Genomic DNA, 8,305 nt, shown 5'->3' on the forward strand with positions numbered 1-8,305 from the left:
TTCTAGTTAAGAAGTATAAGAAATACTTTGTATCATCTGCAACAATTTACCTTTGTACTAGTGAAAAATTTGGTTATTTGAGTAGCAGCACTGAAGAATGTTTTAAAAGCAATTGCAAGGGAAGGAGGAGTTAGAAAGAAGGATTGTCTGTCCATTTGTGTTTCTAAAGTCATTAGAATTTGAAATGAAACTCAGTTATGTTTAAGTATAATTGTCAGGAAGTTGTAGTCCCTCCCCGAATTATTATTGATGTAATTATTTATAGTATGTGACTCAATAAAACCATTGCTCACTAAATAAATTAGATGGATACCAATGAGGATAAAGTAATGGAATTGATAGCTAAAAGAACAGAAAGAACCAGAGTAGAAAATACATTTAACTTAAAACAATAGTGATTGGAAGAGATATTTCTGGAAACTTGATGTATTCTAAACTTTATCTGTGTACATAGGCAATAGGGACTGATACATTAGCAAGAATTGTCTATCAGCCAGCCTTCTGAGTAGAATATTGAGTTAGATTCCTTAATGAATTCTAGAATATTACCATAAATACTAAATTTTGTTAATTATTAGAGACTTACTGTTACTGGCAAGTTTTGATGATAATGATAATGATGAAAGTTGTGTTTTTGAGTGCTTACTGTCAAGACTATGCTAGATAATTCAGTGTGTTGCTATCTTAGTCTTCACATTAACATGAAGTTTGAATCTGAAACATGGAGGAGTTAGACAACTTGCTCCAAGCTAAGAAATTATGAAGCTGGAAGAAGAGGCCAGGAAGACCTTAAAGAATAAAGATAGAAGTCTAGGGGCTGGAGAGGTGGTCCAGTAGTTAAGAGCACTTGATCCACAATCACAAGGATTGGAATTCAGATCCCAGGCCCATGTAACAATCCAGCTATCCCTGAATGCCTGTAACCCTATCAAGGATGGTAAAGTCAGGATGGCCACAGTTTACTGGCTTCCAACCTAGATGAGGTTCAAGTCCCATATGTAGGAAGAATAAGCAGAGTGCTGGAGAAAGAAACCCAGTGCCTTCTTCTGACCTCTGTATGCACACACAGGTTCTTGCACCTGCACATACAGGTGCAAATACACTCACACAGATACATAGACATACACACATATACACAAATAAGTAAATATAAATAAAACTTCAAAAACAAAAATGGCTATGGAATAGTTTGAACTAAACTTCAAGGATCATATTTTTTCTGTTAAGTTTGATTTGGTATTCTTACAGACTGCACAATAAATACTTGAACAATTCAAATCTGGCAAGATATATCTCTTTCATAGGCAAGCCCAAGGAGAAGGAAAAAAAATCTTCAGAACTTTTGAATAAAGTGCATAGTGTTCCACAGAAACATGGCTATACGAGTTTTCAGACTTCATTTTGTGAATCCCATTAAGATTTTCCCACTTGAGGTATAATCAATAAGTCAGATCTTCAGTTTGGTACAAGTATTCTTCCACGAGTCATATTGGAGACTGACTTGGAAATTCCTACAGAACTTTGGCCAGCAATGTCCCTGGTAACTCTTAGTGAAGAGACAAAGGCAAATGTTTATTACTATTGCTTTACCAACCTTCTTTTCTTGATAACAGTATGTTTTGCTTTGTATTTTCTCTGAAGTTATCAAATAAAACCCTTTTGATAAATTTTAAGGTTTTCAGCTGCTCACAGACATGAGTATTGTCCTACTTTGTTTCTCCATTGCCGTGACAAAACACTCTGACTACTACCAACTTACATCTCCCAGGTCACAGTTCAGGCTGCTCACAGACATGACTATTGTCCTACTTTGTTTCTCCATTGCTGTGACAAAACACTCTGACTACTACCAAGTTAATATCATAACATAAGACAGTACAACCTAAAAAACCCCACAGTCCTTAAAAAACAGAGTCCATAGTCTCTTTTAAAAGTCTCTTAACTGTGGGTGGGCTTCTGTAACATCCAAAACAAGTACTGTCTTATTTCAAAGGGAAGAATTGGGCACACCTAAGCAAAACCAAAGTCCTGCAAAGTAGCTCAAGGCTGGACATCTGGGATTCACTCATGATCTCTGGGCTTCAAAGGGTTCTACCAACTCCATTTCTTTGATTCTGCTGTCCACAGAATAATCAGCTCATCCTGCAGACCCAGGCCAGCTCCATGCCACACCTACTGCTGTCCTTGATGGTTGTCCCATGGTCCCGGCATCTCCCAAAAGCTGGAATCTCCACTGAAACTGAGGCTACACCTTCACCAATGGACTTTTCTTGCCTCTTGGGGTACAAAGCCTCAGATTCTCTTCATGACCCCTTCAGTCCTGGGGGTCTTCACTGTACTTTCACCTATGGCCTTTCCTGGCCTCTCAGAGTGCCAAGCCGCAGCTGTTCTCTGGGACCCCGTCACGGTTTCACCACCAGAACCATGTAGGTGACTCTTACACATTACCAAGTCTTGCTTCTAGCTTGAGATGGAGGCTTAGGTCCCCTCTGTGTGCTGACTCTGAGGAAATGCCTCCCAGAAGACTTCACCACAGTGATGTTGGTATCTTGTTACTTACAGCTGATTTTTCAGTCCCAGCTAACCAGCATCGATTGTCCCAGTAAAGCAAAGGTTTTGCATCAGGTTCTGGTCTCTTCTTAATCACAGCTGATTCTTCATCCCCAGCCAACCAGAACCCCCGATTCGCAATTCAAAATCTCACACTAACAGCCCTGATAGTCTCCACTTCCCTTTGAAGCTTCAAAAGCCAGGTCTCCATCATCTACAACTCTTTCAACATAACTGTTACAAGCTCCACAACACAAACTCTGAGCACTGAACTTTCCACTCGAAAGTTTAGAATGCTTCCACAATCCTCCTAAAAATACCAAGGTCAGGTCTGTCACAGCAGTACCCCACTCTCAGTACCAATTTCTGTCCTAGTTTGTTTCTCCATTGCTGTGACAAAACATTCTGACCAATACCAGCTTGGGGAGGAAATGCTTTATTTGTCTTACATCTCCTAAGTCGCACGCAGATCATCAGGGAGCCCAAGATAGGAACTCAGGGCAAGAACCTGGAAGCAGGAGCTGGAGCACAGGCGATGGAGGAACTCTTGCTCCCCTGGCCCCTGCTCAGCCTGCTTTCTTATGCAACACAGGCCCACCTGCCCAGGGGTGGCACCACCCACAGTGAGCTGGGCCCTCCCACATCACTCATCAAGAAGATGCCCCTCAGACACTGCCACAGGCCGGTCCAATAGAGGAAATTCCCCGATTGAGGCTCCTTCAACTCACGTGTGTCAAGTTGACACTAAAGCTATCCAGTACAACTATTCTTCTGGGTTTCCTCTCAGACATTTTCAAGGTAATCACTTACTACAATAGGACTATTCATCAAATAAAATGTTAAGTTCTACTAGTAAGCAGTCCTCTCAACCACTCACACAAACTTATTTGATGGAATGACTGCCCATGCTGGATATTATCAAAGCTAGATAAGGAATGGCATCATCAAGTTGACAGGCATAACAGATTCCTCAATCCATACTAAAGTAAGGTTTTTCCAAGATAGCATAAGAAGGAAAATCAGTTCCTAAAACATCTTTTTAATTTTGTAACAGACTATTTTCTGAATCCCATAAATATGTGTTGCTGCTCAATTTAACTCCCAAAAGTTTTACCACATGGTCTGTTTCAAGAAAGCAAAACTCAGGAAGTGTCATAGGATGCCTGGGGTCTACCTCTGTATTTATGGAAATATTCCCTAACACAATCATGAGTGCCGTAACATTCTGGGGAGGCTTTTTTCTGGCTCCAGGACCCAGATCGCCTCACATATTTAATCTATAACATTCCAGAATGTCTTTAGTGACTCCAGTGCTGCCAAGTGCTTGCTGTGGATGCTCACTAAAGAGTTCTGTGAGGTGAACACTGAAAGGGATGCAGGAAAGTTAATCAGTTCACACATTGTCAAGAACCCCTACAAACAAACTCAAGATTGTTATTTTTGGTGCTTAAACTATTGTTTATTCCAGAGGTGATAAATAAAACCATAAACACTCTTTATGCTCTTTATTGAGATTATGTAGAGTTTGGATTATAATTACCAATTTCCCTTATTAAATTATCAGCTCCAGGAGGGCAGAGAACCTATCTTGCTTTTTTGTTTTCTGGACTGTAGAAGTCTATCCAGCATGGGTAATGACTCAATATATTGAGTATTCTCTTTACCACTTTCAGATCAAAGCTGACTGCCATATCTTACTTCTCTTCTGATCTCAACCTTTGTTCTCTAGTAAATATCTATCCAGTATCAGCATGTGCTAACCTCGGACGTAGGAATTGTGGGAATGACTTTTACAATATGGGCATGCTCTGGACAGATGACTTTTACTTAACTTTGCAACCAAAAAGTGAACCTTAGCTTGCTTAAACAAGCTTACTGCACCAGGTACTCCTCTTGCAACCTATGACCTTAATTGTTCATGGCCCTTGCTGTCCACCCAAGATAGTCTATGAACATGTGTATAAATGTTTTACAAATCAAAGCACTGAAAACAACACTTTTCTCATTGTAAATGATGAGATAATCATTTCATTTATTTCAAGTAATAGATGAGATTAAACTGGTACTATCTATTTGTGATTGTATGTGTGCTATTCTAAATCAGTAGGACTCATATTTAGAAAGGGCAAGACTCTTCTTTGATAGGACAATTCTGCTTTTACTTATCCATTTCATACTGGATATACTGTTTCAATAGAACAAAAAGTGAGCCTTCATTTAAGAGCACAGTGCAGAGAGAATTCTGAAAACAGGTACTCAGCTCTTAGCGTCTACTCTTGGCCTTAAAATAGATGCTACGAGTCAGGCTGGTTTTTACTAAAGCATAGCTATAATGTGGCATTGCATAGAGAATGCTGCAAGGGAAATAGTGGTGATGGATTAGCTCATAGTCCTACCCTCAGGGAGTTTGAAGTTTAACTTAGGGCAGGTGCACATGCTGAAGGGTCTTGAAAAGATGATATAATGATATGAAAAGTGTAGATGGCATCTGAGCACAGGACCAATGGGCTAATCATAAAGACAGGCCAGGAAGGATGATTGGTGTTAAGCCAGGCAAGCATGGAAGGTATGTTTGAGAGTATCCTAAGTAAACGGACAGGGTGTTGAGAGGTGTAGAGAGAAGCAGCACAAAGTACTTGAGGATACACAAGGATTTAATTAAGCTATTGGCCCTGCAAGAAAGGAGGGAGAAAGGCCAAGCATCAAGTTTGAGAACTGAGCAGAAGCCATTACGGAGGGCATGCTTATCCCTGGGTACTTGGAAAGCACTGTAAGATTTCAAACAAAATCAGTATCTTGCAAGGATTTACATCCAGAACAATTCCGCATGCTAAAATGGTTAAAAATGAACTTAAGGACTTTTGAGATGGACAGAGGACTGTGATGGAGAGAGACTTTAGTAACAAACTCCCAGCCAACCAGCCGGATCAATCTAGTTTCTAATGGGAGTGATGCGGCAACATTTTCTCCAGCTGCATCATTAATTTCATCATTGGTGATCTTTGAGATGGAAACATATAAGTCCTAGATATCCTTTTGATTCTAAGCTGTTCTACAGACCAGAATAGCAAACGTAGAGCTCAGTTGGTCGAGTGTTTGTCTAGGAGGTTGGAAGCCCTGGATGAGATTCCCAGCACTGCCTAAACTGGGTGGCCTATAATCCCAGGGAGTAGATACAGGAGAATAGCCAGGGCTCTTAACTGCTGAACCCTCTCTCTAGCCCCAAGGAAATATAATTTTTAGGACTTGGCAACCAATTGGATCTAGCCCAGAAGGTCTTTATGCCTTGAGCAATGCTTTTATGAAAACTAGATAAAGCCATTTCTCTGGGTATAGGGTTTGACAAGCTGAGCAAAGCCGGGTTGCGTGTCAGTATTTGTCCTTCTGCAAGGTGACAGTCTGACTGGCAGGCCTGGCTTTCCACTTGTCTAATGGAGGTTTCAGCAGCATAGGTGGGTTGAATAACTAAGAGATTGTGCGTTTTAGTTAGGGTTATAGAATGTCTGTCTGCAGGGGTTCCTGCTTGTTAAGGGTCAAGAGCAAAGCTGAGGGAAACTTGTAGAGTTGCCAAGACTGAATCCTCATATTGCTTGATATACCCAAAGGAAGATGATGGGCAGAAAATAGAATTCTCTGTTCAAGTATAAATGGTTGCAGTTAAATTACATGCATTTGGAAAAGAAACAATCTTTTAGAAAGTAACCAGCAAAAGAATAGAATTCCCAACCCAAAAAGCCTGAAAGCCTCAGGAACATTCCTGATAGATTTTGGGAAAGAGGGAAAGATGTGGTAAATTCTAGAGAAAGTTGCTGAGATGAATTATCATTTTGGTAAAAGGTATAATAGGATATACTGATGTCACGTCACAGACAGGGAGGTGGGATTTTGAATGGAGAGAGAGAGAGAGAGAGAGAGAGAGAGAGAGAGAGAGGCATAGAACCTGCAGCTTCTTTGTCTAGGTCACCGTGTTTGGCTTATTTCAGTTAAATGTCTTCAAGGTTGATTAATATTGTAACGTGTCAGGATTTCTTTCCTTATGAAGCCACAGTATTCATATATACATATATATTCACCTATATATCACATATGTATCATATATATAGCATATTTTGATTCTCATTTTCCCAGCAGACAGCAACTAATAATATCACTAGTATTCTTTGAACCTAAGTGTTGAGTGTTGAGTTCCATGTTTTAGTAATATGTTAATTGCCCTTGCAATATCATAGTGAAATGCATATTGCTATCACTGTTTTAGAGAGAGAGAAATCAATTTAGCCCACAAAATTTGGTCAAGGTCAAAGCAGTATTGTTGAAGCAGGTTACAAAGATGGGGAAATGAGAAGGGAAGGAAGTCCTTCACTCTGGGACCCATAACTCTCACCTCAAAGGGGATAAGAGACATTTTTTTCTGGAGCTAAATATGAGTGACCATGGTCTGGGAACACAGATTCAGGTTACCCCAAATTCCATGTTCCAGAGTGGTAACAGTTGCCTTATATTTTTATAGTAACAGAACAACGACAAGTCATAAATCAAGACACCTTTTTTTTTTTTTTTTTTTTTTTTTTTTGTCTTTTTGAAGCAATGTCTCCCTGTAGCTCCAGCTGTCCTGGAACTCACTATGTAGATCAAGCTGGCCTTGAACTCACAGAGATCCGCCTGCCTCTGCCTCCTGAGTGCTGGGATTAAAGGCTTGCACCATCATGCCTGGCTTTTAAAATACATTGAGGATACATTCAGTTGACGAGTTGCAGCAAAGTGAGGGGCTTTTTACTACAGGTCTCAGATGCTATCTGATGACATTCTTAGCCTTTTGATTGGTGAGACCGGGTGGTCTGCTAGGACAATACATTCTAAAAGGTTTTTTTAAATCTGTTAATCACAGGGTGTTAGATCAGAAACCGAGGTGGGCAAGGAACGACTGCTTAGGGGGCTGAAGATGGCCTGAGATAAATGGTTCTTAGGCTCTGGACCTGCAGCATCCCAAACTCTCCACAACCTCCAGAGTGATGAACAGTTGGTGAGCCTTGCAAGAAGTTCGGACCAAGGTGCAGAAGTTCTTTTGGGGAACTTTTCTTTCACGGATCTCATTTGTCTTTCCTGCTGACCGAGAGTCAGTCAATTAAGAAACTTCAGTACCAACAATAAAGTCAAAATTGCCCACAGAGATAATGCATGTTTTCCTAACTACATTTCAAACAAAGCGTTAAAAACAACAAATGAACTATGCCTACTTAGGGCCAGAACATTTGTAATCCTGAACTTTACCATATTAGTACTCTTCTCTCATCCCCAAATCTAAACAATGTACCTTATGAACAGCCTTATAATTTCATTTACACAGGAATATTTTTAAGATAAGAAAAATAAATAAACCAGCTCATGTACTTCCCCTTAATTTTTATTTAAATTACAAGCTTTGCTTAATTTTATACTTTGTTGAAAATTACATACTTTGGAGACTGTAACTTAGCTAAACGATCATATATATGGTCATCTATGTTTGTATATTTATATATGTATATATTTATAAATGCATACATACATGCATACATGCACATTGTAAAACACCTAATCTTGGGATTATGTACTGTCCTTTCACTAAAACCTCTTTGTCTAAATACTTAATAAACTCATCAACTTCACTTCACTCTGGCTTATCCTGAAATTCTTTTCTGTAGAATAGTCAGGGGTTTGGCTTTACCTGAGTGGAGGTCCCTAAGGGGGAAGAGAGCTGTTCAGTCTGCTGGTG

At 39.8% G+C, this 8,305-nt stretch overlaps 1 pseudogene; it reads right to left on the reverse strand.

The window, feature by feature from the left end:
- Positions 1 to 3,951, reverse strand: part of LOC103742398 — a 14,351-nt pseudogene extending 10,400 nt beyond the window's left edge.
- Between the last annotated feature and the right edge of the window lie 4,354 nt (positions 3,952 to 8,305).

The sequence above is a fragment of the Nannospalax galili genome, unplaced genomic scaffold, assembly GCF_000622305.1.
Source record: "Nannospalax galili isolate Female #2095 unplaced genomic scaffold, S.galili_v1.0 scaffold359, whole genome shotgun sequence".
Lineage (NCBI taxonomy): Eukaryota > Metazoa > Chordata > Mammalia > Rodentia > Spalacidae > Nannospalax > Nannospalax galili.